Source organism: Ascaphus truei, unplaced genomic scaffold, assembly GCF_040206685.1.
Source record: "Ascaphus truei isolate aAscTru1 unplaced genomic scaffold, aAscTru1.hap1 HAP1_SCAFFOLD_1216, whole genome shotgun sequence".
In the NCBI taxonomy this organism is placed as follows: Eukaryota; Metazoa; Chordata; class Amphibia; order Anura; family Ascaphidae; genus Ascaphus; species Ascaphus truei.
This window is the reverse complement of record NW_027454087.1, coordinates 1-13,898: the sequence shown is the minus strand read 5'-3', so window position 1 is coordinate 13,898 and position 13,898 is coordinate 1. Positions and strand designations below refer to the sequence as shown.

At 47.9% G+C, this 13,898-nt stretch overlaps 6 non-coding genes across 6 annotated transcripts; all 6 read right to left on the bottom strand.

Moving 5' to 3' along the window:
- Positions 1-317: 317 nt before the first annotated feature.
- Positions 318-388, bottom strand: TRNAG-GCC (transfer RNA glycine (anticodon GCC)). Its single transcript has one exon. It is a non-coding gene; the product is annotated as a tRNA-Gly (tRNA).
- Positions 389-5,149: 4,761 nt separating this feature from the next.
- On the bottom strand, positions 5,150-5,220 carry TRNAG-GCC (transfer RNA glycine (anticodon GCC)). Its single transcript has one exon. It is a non-coding gene; the product is annotated as a tRNA-Gly (tRNA).
- A 3,566-nt stretch (positions 5,221-8,786) lies between these two features.
- TRNAG-GCC (transfer RNA glycine (anticodon GCC)) lies at positions 8,787-8,857 on the bottom strand. Its single transcript has one exon. It is a non-coding gene; the product is annotated as a tRNA-Gly (tRNA).
- A 467-nt stretch (positions 8,858-9,324) lies between these two features.
- On the bottom strand, positions 9,325-9,395 carry TRNAG-GCC (transfer RNA glycine (anticodon GCC)). Its single transcript has one exon. It is a non-coding gene; the product is annotated as a tRNA-Gly (tRNA).
- A 1,154-nt stretch (positions 9,396-10,549) lies between these two features.
- Positions 10,550-10,620, bottom strand: TRNAG-GCC (transfer RNA glycine (anticodon GCC)). The gene has a single exon. It is a non-coding gene; the product is annotated as a tRNA-Gly (tRNA).
- A 467-nt stretch (positions 10,621-11,087) lies between these two features.
- Positions 11,088-11,158, bottom strand: TRNAG-GCC (transfer RNA glycine (anticodon GCC)). Its single transcript has one exon. It is a non-coding gene; the product is annotated as a tRNA-Gly (tRNA).
- Positions 11,159-13,898: the final 2,740 nt, after the last annotated feature.

Here is a 13,898-nt window from a genome sequence, read left to right as displayed (position 1 = left end):
CCACCCACCCACCCACCCACCCAACTCAACCCTGTTTTGTATTCTGAGTGTAGCTAGCAATAGCCTCAGAATAATGTAGATTGAATTATTTAGCGTACAGGACACTACAGTCCACACAAAGGTATATGGCCTACCTTGAATGTCAAGAACATAGTGAGGCGAAACCCTTGCTTGCTTCAAAAGGTAAGCCATTTGTGTGTGTCATTTGATTTCTCATCTCTGTCTACACATATTTCCCAATCCAGAGCATTGGCCTTCAACCATGACAACAGGGACGCATTCACGGGCATCGTGAACGGCAATTAAAGGAAAAAGGATGCATTGGCCGGGAATCGAACCCGGGCCTCCCGCGTGGCAGGCGAGAATTCTACCACTGAACCACCAATGCTGCACTGCAATGAAGGATACAGTTCGCAGAGGCCATCGTTAAAAGAAACGCCGATGTCAACAATCAGAGAGGATATACCAGCATGCGACAACACATTCCAGTGGCCTAAATGAAAGTTTAACCTTCGCACACCTTTCAAGGGATCCTGGTGTCACAAGCGGTAAAAGGAAACATCGTGACTGACTGACCAAAAGATGGGCTTGTGAGCGCTACCCAACCACCTCCAATGGTTTCATTACTATAACGGCAATATAATATGGCACATTGCAATATGTCGCGGTATATATCAAGTTTGGCCGGGCGGCACTATGTTGCAATGATTAAGGAAAGTCATCTGAACGACCAACCATCAGCTCAAAGATGATAAAGATAGCAGTGCCAACTGTGACTGTTCCCTGCCGGTACTGAGCGTGGGATGATACCGCATGCTATATGGTTTTAAATGTTTTAACCTAGCCGTCAGTTAAATGGTGATAATTCCCATGCGCGGTATTATCGATACACGCTTTGAATCTATGCGAGAAATACTTCACGAGTGACTGGTGGTAAAATGTCGCTGTCCTGGATGAATTAGGGAAGTATCCACAATAGTTGCCTGCATGCGGAACCCCGGAAGAGTCAACCAGACGTTGCAGTCTGGTAACCACCGAGACACATCCGTTTATCTAGCTGCGAGGCTGGCTAGTCCCACTGATTTGCCCTGACGAAGCTCCGTACGTAGAGGAGTAAGAAACACGTCGGGTGCGATGACGTCATTCGCTCTGATGTCTCGGCAGGCAGGCACGCACACGCGTTGAGCGGTTCTCATCCTTCCCTTCCACCCCCCCCCCCACCCACCCACCCACCCACCCACCCACCCAACTCAACCCTGTTTTGTATTCTGAGTGTAGCTAGCAATAGCCTCAGAATAATGTAGATTGAATTATTTAGCGTACAGGACACTACAGTCCACACAAAGGTATATGGCCTACCTTGAATGTCAAGAACATAGTGAGGCGAAACCCTTGCTTGCTTCAAAAGGTAAGCCATTTGTGTGTGTCATTTGATTTCTCATCTCTGTCTACACATATTTCCCAATCCAGAGCATTGGCCTTCAACCATGACAACAGGGACGCATTCACGGGCATCGTGAACGGCAATTAAAGGAAAAAGGATGCATTGGCCGGGAATCGAACCCGAATTCTACCACTGAACCACCAATGCTGCACTGCAATGAAGGATACAGTTCGCAGAGGCCATCGTGAAAAGAAACGCCGATGTCAACAATCAGAGAGGATATACCAGCATGCGACAACACATTCCAGTGGCCTAAATGAAAGTTTAACCTTCGCACACCTTTCAAGGGATCCTGGTGTCACAAGCGGTAAAAGGAAACATCGTGACTGACTGACCAAAAGATGGGCTTGTGAGCGCTACCCAACCACCTCCAATGGTTTCATTACTATAACGGCAATATAATATGGCACATTGCAATATGTCGCGGTATATATCAAGTTTGGCCGGGCGGCACTATGTTGCAATGATTAAGGAAAGTCATCTGAACGACCAACCATCAGCTCAAAGATGATAAAGATAGCAGTGCCAACTGTGACTGTTCCCTGCCGGTACTGAGCGTGGGATGATACCGCATGCTATATGGTTTTAAATGTTTTAACCTAGCCGTCAGTTAAATGGTGATAATTCCCATGCGCGGTATTATCGATACACGCTTTGAATCTATGCGAGAAATACTTCACGAGTGACTGGTGGTAAAATGTCGCTGTCCTGGATGAATTAGGGAAGTATCCACAATAGTTGCCTGCATGCGGAACCCCGGAAGAGTCAACCAGACGTTGCAGTCTGGTAACCACCGAGACACATCCGTTTATCTAGCTGCGAGGCTGGCTAGTCCCACTGATTTGCCCTGACGAAGCTCCGTACGTAGAGGAGTAAGAAACACGTCGGGTGCGATGACGTCATTCGCTCTGATGTCTCGGCAGGCAGGCACGCACACGCGTTGAGCGGTTCTCATCCTTCCCTTCCACCCCCCCCCCCACCCACCCACCCACCCACCCACCCACCCACCCAACTCAACCCTGTTTTGTATTCTGAGTGTAGCTAGCAATAGCCTCAGAATAATGTAGATTGAATTATTTAGCGTACAGGACACTACAGTCCACACAAAGGTATATGGCCTACCTTGAATGTCAAGAACATAGTGAGGCGAAACCCTTGCTTGCTTCAAAAGGTAAGCCATTTGTGTGTGTCATTTGATTTCTCATCTCTGTCTACACATATTTCCCAATCCAGAGCATTGGCCTTCAACCATGACAACAGGGACGCATTCACGGGCATCGTGAACGGCAATTAAAGGAAAAAGGATGCATTGGCCGGGAATCGAACCCGAATTCTACCACTGAACCACCAATGCTGCACTGCAATGAAGGATACAGTTCGCAGAGGCCATCGTGAAAAGAAACGCCGATGTCAACAATCAGAGAGGATATACCAGCATGCGACAACACATTCCAGTGGCCTAAATGAAAGTTTAACCTTCGCACACCTTTCAAGGGATCCTGGTGTCACAAGCGGTAAAAGGAAACATCGTGACTGACTGACCAAAAGATGGGCTTGTGAGCGCTACCCAACCACCTCCAATGGTTTCATTACTATAACGGCAATATAATATGGCACATTGCAATATGTCGCGGTATATATCAAGTTTGGCCGGGCGGCACTATGTTGCAATGATTAAGGAAAGTCATCTGAACGACCAACCATCAGCTCAAAGATGATAAAGATAGCAGTGCCAACTGTGACTGTTCCCTGCCGGTACTGAGCGTGGGATGATACCGCATGCTATATGGTTTTAAATGTTTTAACCTAGCCGTCAGTTAAATGGTGATAATTCCCATGCGCGGTATTATCGATACACGCTTTGAATCTATGCGAGAAATACTTCACGAGTGACTGGTGGTAAAATGTCGCTGTCCTGGATGAATTAGGGAAGTATCCACAATAGTTGCCTGCATGCGGAACCCCGGAAGAGTCAACCAGACGTTGCAGTCTGGTAACCACCGAGACACATCCGTTTATCTAGCTGCGAGGCTGGCTAGTCCCACTGATTTGCCCTGACGAAGCTCCGTACGTAGAGGAGTAAGAAACACGTCGGGTGCGATGACGTCATTCGCTCTGATGTCTCGGCAGGCAGGCACGCACACGCGTTGAGCGGTTCTCATCCTTCCCTTCCACCCCCCCCCCCACCCACCCACCCACCCACCCACCCACCCAACTCAACCCTGTTTTGTATTCTGAGTGTAGCTAGCAATAGCCTCAGAATAATGTAGATTGAATTATTTAGCGTACAGGACACTACAGTCCACACAAAGGTATATGGCCTACCTTGAATGTCAAGAACATAGTGAGGCGAAACCCTTGCTTGCTTCAAAAGGTAAGCCATTTGTGTGTGTCATTTGATTTCTCATCTCTGTCTACACATATTTCCCAATCCAGAGCATTGGCCTTCAACCATGACAACAGGGACGCATTCACGGGCATCGTGAACGGCAATTAAAGGAAAAAGGATGCATTGGCCGGGAATCGAACCCGAATTCTACCACTGAACCACCAATGCTGCACTGCAATGAAGGATACAGTTCGCAGAGGCCATCGTGAAAAGAAACGCCGATGTCAACAATCAGAGAGGATATACCAGCATGCGACAACACATTCCAGTGGCCTAAATGAAAGTTTAACCTTCGCACACCTTTCAAGGGATCCTGGTGTCACAAGCGGTAAAAGGAAACATCGTGACTGACTGACCAAAAGATGGGCTTGTGAGCGCTACCCAACCACCTCCAATGGTTTCATTACTATAACGGCAATATAATATGGCACATTGCAATATGTCGCTGTATATATCAAGTTTGGCCGGGCGGCACTATGTTGCAATGATTAAGGAAAGTCATCTGAACGACCAACCATCAGCTCAAAGATGATAAAGATAGCAGTGCCAACTGTGACTGTTCCCTGCCGGTACTGAGCGTGGGATGATACCGCATGCTATATGGTTTTAAATGTTTTAACCTAGCCGTCAGTTAAATGGTGATAATTCCCATGCGCGGTATTATCGATACACGCTTTGAATCTATGCGAGAAATACTTCACGAGTGACTGGTGGTAAAATGTCGCTGTCCTGGATGAATTAGGGAAGTATCCACAATAGTTGCCTGCATGCGGAACCCCGGAAGAGTCAACCAGACGTTGCAGTCTGGTAACCACCGAGACACATCCGTTTATCTAGCTGCGAGGCTGGCTAGTCCCACTGATTTGCCCTGACGAAGCTCCGTACGTAGAGGAGTAAGAAACACGTCGGGTGCGATGACGTCATTCGCTCTGATGTCTCGGCAGGCAGGCACGCACACGCGTTGAGCGGTTCTCATCCTTCCCTTCCACCCCCCCCCCACCCACCCCCCCCCCACCCACCCAACTCAACCCTGTTTTGTATTCTGAGTGTAGCTAGCAATAGCCTCAGAATAATGTAGATTGAATTATTTAGCGTACAGGACACTACAGTCCACACAAAGGTATATGGCCTACCTTGAATGTCAAGAACATAGTGAGGCGAAACCCTTGCTTGCTTCAAAAGGTAAGCCATTTGTGTGTGTCATTTGATTTCTCATCTCTGTCTACACATATTTCCCAATCCAGAGCATTGGCCTTCAACCATGACAACAGGGACGCATTCACGGGCATCGTGAACGGCAATTAAAGGAAAAAGGATGCATTGGCCGGGAATCGAACCCGGGCCTCCCGCGTGGCAGGCGAGAATTCTACCACTGAACCACCAATGCTGCACTGCAATGAAGGATACAGTTCGCAGAGGCCATCGTGAAAAGAAACGCCGATGTCAACAATCAGAGAGGATATACCAGCATGCGACAACACATTCCAGTGGCCTAAATGAAAGTTTAACCTTCGCACACCTTTCAAGGGATCCTGGTGTCACAAGCGGTAAAAGGAAACATCGTGACTGACTGACCAAAAGATGGGCTTGTGAGCGCTACCCAACCACCTCCAATGGTTTCATTACTATAACGGCAATATAATATGGCACATTGCAATATGTCGCGGTATATATCAAGTTTGGCCGGGCGGCACTATGTTGCAATGATTAAGGAAAGTCATCTGAACGACCAACCATCAGCTCAAAGATGATAAAGATAGCAGTGCCAACTGTGACTGTTCCCTGCCGGTACTGAGCGTGGGATGATACCGCATGCTATATGGTTTTAAATGTTTTAACCTAGCCGTCAGTTAAATGGTGATAATTCCCATGCGCGGTATTATCGATACACGCTTTGAATCTATGCGAGAAATACTTCACGAGTGACTGGTGGTAAAATGTCGCTGTCCTGGATGAATTAGGGAAGTATCCACAATAGTTGCCTGCATGCGGAACCCCGGAAGAGTCAACCAGACGTTGCAGTCTGGTAACCACCGAGACACATCCGTTTATCTAGCTGCGAGGCTGGCTAGTCCCACTGATTTGCCCTGACGAAGCTCCGTACGTAGAGGAGTAAGAAACACGTCGGGTGCGATGACGTCATTCGCTCTGATGTCTCGGCAGGCAGGCACGCACACGCGTTGAGCGGTTCTCATCCTTCCCTTCCACCCCCCCCCCCACCCACCCACCCACCCACCCACCCACCCACCCACCCACCCAACTCAACCCTGTTTTGTATTCTGAGTGTAGCTAGCAATAGCCTCAGAATAATGTAGATTGAATTATTTAGCGTACAGGACACTACAGTCCACACAAAGGTATATGGCCTACCTTGAATGTCAAGAACATAGTGAGGCGAAACCCTTGCTTGCTTCAAAAGGTAAGCCATTTGTGTGTGTCATTTGATTTCTCATCTCTGTCTACACATATTTCCCAATCCAGAGCATTGGCCTTCAACCATGACAACAGGGACGCATTCACGGGCATCGTGAACGGCAATTAAAGGAAAAAGGATGCATTGGCCGGGAATCGAACCCGAATTCTACCACTGAACCACCAATGCTGCACTGCAATGAAGGATACAGTTCGCAGAGGCCATCGTGAAAAGAAACGCCGATGTCAACAATCAGAGAGGATATACCAGCATGCGACAACACATTCCAGTGGCCTAAATGAAAGTTTAACCTTCGCACACCTTTCAAGGGATCCTGGTGTCACAAGCGGTAAAAGGAAACATCGTGACTGACTGACCAAAAGATGGGCTTGTGAGCGCTACCCAACCACCTCCAATGGTTTCATTACTATAACGGCAATATAATATGGCACATTGCAATATGTCGCGGTATATATCAAGTTTGGCCGGGCGGCACTATGTTGCAATGATTAAGGAAAGTCATCTGAACGACCAACCATCAGCTCAAAGATGATAAAGATAGCAGTGCCAACTGTGACTGTTCCCTGCCGGTACTGAGCGTGGGATGATACCGCATGCTATATGGTTTTAAATGTTTTAACCTAGCCGTCAGTTAAATGGTGATAATTCCCATGCGCGGTATTATCGATACACGCTTTGAATCTATGCGAGAAATACTTCACGAGTGACTGGTGGTAAAATGTCGCTGTCCTGGATGAATTAGGGAAGTATCCACAATAGTTGCCTGCATGCGGAACCCCGGAAGAGTCAACCAGACGTTGCAGTCTGGTAACCACCGAGACACATCCGTTTATCTAGCTGCGAGGCTGGCTAGTCCCACTGATTTGCCCTGACGAAGCTCCGTACGTAGAGGAGTAAGAAACACGTCGGGTGCGATGACGTCATTCGCTCTGATGTCTCGGCAGGCAGGCACGCACACGCGTTGAGCGGTTCTCATCCTTCCCTTCCACCCCCCCCCCCACCCACCCACCCACCCACCCACCCACCCAACTCAACCCTGTTTTGTATTCTGAGTGTAGCTAGCAATAGCCTCAGAATAATGTAGATTGAATTATTTAGCGTACAGGACACTACAGTCCACACAAAGGTATATGGCCTACCTTGAATGTCAAGAACATAGTGAGGCGAAACCCTTGCTTGCTTCAAAAGGTAAGCCATTTGTGTGTGTCATTTGATTTCTCATCTCTGTCTACACATATTTCCCAATCCAGAGCATTGGCCTTCAACCATGACAACAGGGACGCATTCACGGGCATCGTGAACGGCAATTAAAGGAAAAAGGATGCATTGGCCGGGAATCGAACCCGAATTCTACCACTGAACCACCAATGCTGCACTGCAATGAAGGATACAGTTCGCAGAGGCCATCGTGAAAAGAAACGCCGATGTCAACAATCAGAGAGGATATACCAGCATGCGACAACACATTCCAGTGGCCTAAATGAAAGTTTAACCTTCGCACACCTTTCAAGGGATCCTGGTGTCACAAGCGGTAAAAGGAAACATCGTGACTGACTGACCAAAAGATGGGCTTGTGAGCGCTACCCAACCACCTCCAATGGTTTCATTACTATAACGGCAATATAATATGGCACATTGCAATATGTCGCGGTATATATCAAGTTTGGCCGGGCGGCACTATGTTGCAATGATTAAGGAAAGTCATCTGAACGACCAACCATCAGCTCAAAGATGATAAAGATAGCAGTGCCAACTGTGACTGTTCCCTGCCGGTACTGAGCGTGGGATGATACCGCATGCTATATGGTTTTAAATGTTTTAACCTAGCCGTCAGTTAAATGGTGATAATTCCCATGCGCGGTATTATCGATACACGCTTTGAATCTATGCGAGAAATACTTCACGAGTGACTGGTGGTAAAATGTCGCTGTCCTGGATGAATTAGGGAAGTATCCACAATAGTTGCCTGCATGCGGAACCCCGGAAGAGTCAACCAGACGTTGCAGTCTGGTAACCACCGAGACACATCCGTTTATCTAGCTGCGAGGCTGGCTAGTCCCACTGATTTGCCCTGACGAAGCTCCGTACGTAGAGGAGTAAGAAACACGTCGGGTGCGATGACGTCATTCGCTCTGATGTCTCGGCAGGCAGGCACGCACACGCGTTGAGCGGTTCTCATCCTTCCCTTCCACCCCCCCCCCACCCACCCCCCCCCCACCCACCCAACTCAACCCTGTTTTGTATTCTGAGTGTAGCTAGCAATAGCCTCAGAATAATGTAGATTGAATTATTTAGCGTACAGGACACTACAGTCCACACAAAGGTATATGGCCTACCTTGAATGTCAAGAACATAGTGAGGCGAAACCCTTGCTTGCTTCAAAAGGTAAGCCATTTGTGTGTGTCATTTGATTTCTCATCTCTGTCTACACATATTTCCCAATCCAGAGCATTGGCCTTCAACCATGACAACAGGGACGCATTCACGGGCATCGTGAACGGCAATTAAAGGAAAAAGGATGCATTGGCCGGGAATCGAACCCGGGCCTCCCGCGTGGCAGGCGAGAATTCTACCACTGAACCACCAATGCTGCACTGCAATGAAGGATACAGTTCGCAGAGGCCATCGTGAAAAGAAACGCCGATGTCAACAATCAGAGAGGATATACCAGCATGCGACAACACATTCCAGTGGCCTAAATGAAAGTTTAACCTTCGCACACCTTTCAAGGGATCCTGGTGTCACAAGCGGTAAAAGGAAACATCGTGACTGACTGACCAAAAGATGGGCTTGTGAGCGCTACCCAACCACCTCCAATGGTTTCATTACTATAACGGCAATATAATACAGTCCACACAAAGGTATATGGCCTACCTTGAATGTCAAGAACATAGTGAGGCGAAACCCTTGCTTGCTTCAAAAGGTAAGCCATTTGTGTGTGTCATTTGATTTCTCATCTCTGTCTACACATATTTCCCAATCCAGAGCATTGGCCTTCAACCATGACAACAGGGACGCATTCACGGGCATCGTGAACGGCAATTAAAGGAAAAAGGATGCATTGGCCGGGAATCGAACCCGGGCCTCCCGCGTGGCAGGCGAGAATTCTACCACTGAACCACCAATGCTGCACTGCAATGAAGGATACAGTTCGCAGAGGCCATCGTGAAAAGAAACGCCGATGTCAACAATCAGAGAGGATATACCAGCATGCGACAACACATTCCAGTGGCCTAAATGAAAGTTTAACCTTCGCACACCTTTCAAGGGATCCTGGTGTCACAAGCGGTAAAAGGAAACATCGTGACTGACTGACCAAAAGATGGGCTTGTGAGCGCTACCCAACCACCTCCAATGGTTTCATTACTATAACGGCAATATAATATGGCACATTGCAATATGTCGCGGTATATATCAAGTTTGGCCGGGCGGCACTATGTTGCAATGATTAAGGAAAGTCATCTGAACGACCAACCATCAGCTCAAAGATGATAAAGATAGCAGTGCCAACTGTGACTGTTCCCTGCCGGTACTGAGCGTGGGATGATACCGCATGCTATATGGTTTTAAATGTTTTAACCTAGCCGTCAGTTAAATGGTGATAATTCCCATGCGCGGTATTATCGATACACGCTTTGAATCTATGCGAGAAATACTTCACGAGTGACTGGTGGTAAAATGTCGCTGTCCTGGATGAATTAGGGAAGTATCCACAATAGTTGCCTGCATGCGGAACCCCGGAAGAGTCAACCAGACGTTGCAGTCTGGTAACCACCGAGACACATCCGTTTATCTAGCTGCGAGGCTGGCTAGTCCCACTGATTTGCCCTGACGAAGCTCCGTACGTAGAGGAGTAAGAAACACGTCGGGTGCGATGACGTCATTCGCTCTGATGTCTCGGCAGGCAGGCACGCACACGCGTTGAGCGGTTCTCATCCTTCCCTTCCACCCCCCCCCCCACCCACCCACCCACCCACCCACCCACCCAACTCAACCCTGTTTTGTATTCTGAGTGTAGCTAGCAATAGCCTCAGAATAATGTAGATTGAATTATTTAGCGTACAGGACACTACAGTCCACACAAAGGTATATGGCCTACCTTGAATGTCAAGAACATAGTGAGGCGAAACCCTTGCTTGCTTCAAAAGGTAAGCCATTTGTGTGTGTCATTTGATTTCTCATCTCTGTCTACACATATTTCCCAATCCAGAGCATTGGCCTTCAACCATGACAACAGGGACGCATTCACGGGCATCGTGAACGGCAATTAAAGGAAAAAGGATGCATTGGCCGGGAATCGAACCCGGGCCTCCCGCGTGGCAGGCGAGAATTCTACCACTGAACCACCAATGCTGCACTGCAATGAAGGATACAGTTCGCAGAGGCCATCGTGAAAAGAAACGCCGATGTCAACAATCAGAGAGGATATACCAGCATGCGACAACACATTCCAGTGGCCTAAATGAAAGTTTAACCTTCGCACACCTTTCAAGGGATCCTGGTGTCACAAGCGGTAAAAGGAAACATCGTGACTGACTGACCAAAAGATGGGCTTGTGAGCGCTACCCAACCACCTCCAATGGTTTCATTACTATAACGGCAATATAATACAGTCCACACAAAGGTATATGGCCTACCTTGAATGTCAAGAACATAGTGAGGCGAAACCCTTGCTTGCTTCAAAAGGTAAGCCATTTGTGTGTGTCATTTGATTTCTCATCTCTGTCTACACATATTTCCCAATCCAGAGCATTGGCCTTCAACCATGACAACAGGGACGCATTCACGGGCATCGTGAACGGCAATTAAAGGAAAAAGGATGCATTGGCCGGGAATCGAACCCGGGCCTCCCGCGTGGCAGGCGAGAATTCTACCACTGAACCACCAATGCTGCACTGCAATGAAGGATACAGTTCGCAGAGGCCATCGTGAAAAGAAACGCCGATGTCAACAATCAGAGAGGATATACCAGCATGCGACAACACATTCCAGTGGCCTAAATGAAAGTTTAACCTTCGCACACCTTTCAAGGGATCCTGGTGTCACAAGCGGTAAAAGGAAACATCGTGACTGACTGACCAAAAGATGGGCTTGTGAGCGCTACCCAACCACCTCCAATGGTTTCATTACTATAACGGCAATATAATATGGCACATTGCAATATGTCGCGGTATATATCAAGTTTGGCCGGGCGGCACTATGTTGCAATGATTAAGGAAAGTCATCTGAACGACCAACCATCAGCTCAAAGATGATAAAGATAGCAGTGCCAACTGTGACTGTTCCCTGCCGGTACTGAGCGTGGGATGATACCGCATGCTATATGGTTTTAAATGTTTTAACCTAGCCGTCAGTTAAATGGTGATAATTCCCATGCGCGGTATTATCGATACACGCTTTGAATCTATGCGAGAAATACTTCACGAGTGACTGGTGGTAAAATGTCGCTGTCCTGGATGAATTAGGGAAGTATCCACAATAGTTGCCTGCATGCGGAACCCCGGAAGAGTCAACCAGACGTTGCAGTCTGGTAACCACCGAGACACATCCGTTTATCTAGCTGCGAGGCTGGCTAGTCCCACTGATTTGCCCTGACGAAGCTCCGTACGTAGAGGAGTAAGAAACACGTCGGGTGCGATGACGTCATTCGCTCTGATGTCTCGGCAGGCAGGCACGCACACGCGTTGAGCGGTTCTCATCCTTCCCTTCCACCCCCCCCCCCACCCACCCACCCACCCACCCACCCAACTCAACCCTGTTTTGTATTCTGAGTGTAGCTAGCAATAGCCTCAGAATAATGTAGATTGAATTATTTAGCGTACAGGACACTACAGTCCACACAAAGGTATATGGCCTACCTTGAATGTCAAGAACATAGTGAGGCGAAACCCTTGCTTGCTTCAAAAGGTAAGCCATTTGTGTGTGTCATTTGATTTCTCATCTCTGTCTACACATATTTCCCAATCCAGAGCATTGGCCTTCAACCATGACAACAGGGACGCATTCACGGGCATCGTGAACGGCAATTAAAGGAAAAAGGATGCATTGGCCGGGAATCGAACCCGAATTCTACCACTGAACCACCAATGCTGCACTGCAATGAAGGATACAGTTCGCAGAGGCCATCGTGAAAAGAAACGCCGATGTCAACAATCAGAGAGGATATACCAGCATGCGACAACACATTCCAGTGGCCTAAATGAAAGTTTAACCTTCGCACACCTTTCAAGGGATCCTGGTGTCACAAGCGGTAAAAGGAAACATCGTGACTGACTGACCAAAAGATGGGCTTGTGAGCGCTACCCAACCACCTCCAATGGTTTCATTACTATAACGGCAATATAATATGGCACATTGCAATATGTCGCGGTATATATCAAGTTTGGCCGGGCGGCACTATGTTGCAATGATTAAGGAAAGTCATCTGAACGACCAACCATCAGCTCAAAGATGATAAAGATAGCAGTGCCAACTGTGACTGTTCCCTGCCGGTACTGAGCGTGGGATGATACCGCATGCTATATGGTTTTAAATGTTTTAACCTAGCCGTCAGTTAAATGGTGATAATTCCCATGCGCGGTATTATCGATACACGCTTTGAATCTATGCGAGAAATACTTCACGAGTGACTGGTGGTAAAATGTCGCTGTCCTGGATGAATTAGGGAAGTATCCACAATAGTTGCCTGCATGCGGAACCCCGGAAGAGTCAACCAGACGTTGCAGTCTGGTAACCACCGAGACACATCCGTTTATCTAGCTGCGAGGCTGGCTAGTCCCACTGATTTGCCCTGACGAAGCTCCGTACGTAGAGGAGTAAGAAACACGTCGGGTGCGATGACGTCATTCGCTCTGATGTCTCGGCAGGCAGGCACGCACACGCGTTGAGCGGTTCTCATCCTTCCCTTCCACCCCCCCCCCCACCCACCCACCCACCCACCCACCCACCCAACTCAACCCTGTTTTGTATTCTGAGTGTAGCTAGCAATAGCCTCAGAATAATGTAGATTGAATTATTTAGCGTACAGGACACTACAGTCCACACAAAGGTATATGGCCTACCTTGAATGTCAAGAACATAGTGAGGCGAAACCCTTGCTTGCTTCAAAAGGTAAGCCATTTGTGTGTGTCATTTGATTTCTCATCTCTGTCTACACATATTTCCCAATCCAGAGCATTGGCCTTCAACCATGACAACAGGGACGCATTCACGGGCATCGTGAACGGCAATTAAAGGAAAAAGGATGCATTGGCCGGGAATCGAACCCGAATTCTACCACTGAACCACCAATGCTGCACTGCAATGAAGGATACAGTTCGCAGAGGCCATCGTGAAAAGAAACGCCGATGTCAACAATCAGAGAGGATATACCAGCATGCGACAACACATTCCAGTGGCCTAAATGAAAGTTTAACCTTCGCACACCTTTCAAGGGATCCTGGTGTCACAAGCGGTAAAAGGAAACATCGTGACTGACTGACCAAAAGATGGGCTTGTGAGCGCTACCCAACCACCTCCAATGGTTTCATTACTATAACGGCAATATAATATGGCACATTGCAATATGTCGCGGTATATATCAAGTTTGGCCGGGCGGCACTATGTTGCAATGATTAAGGAAAGTCATCTGA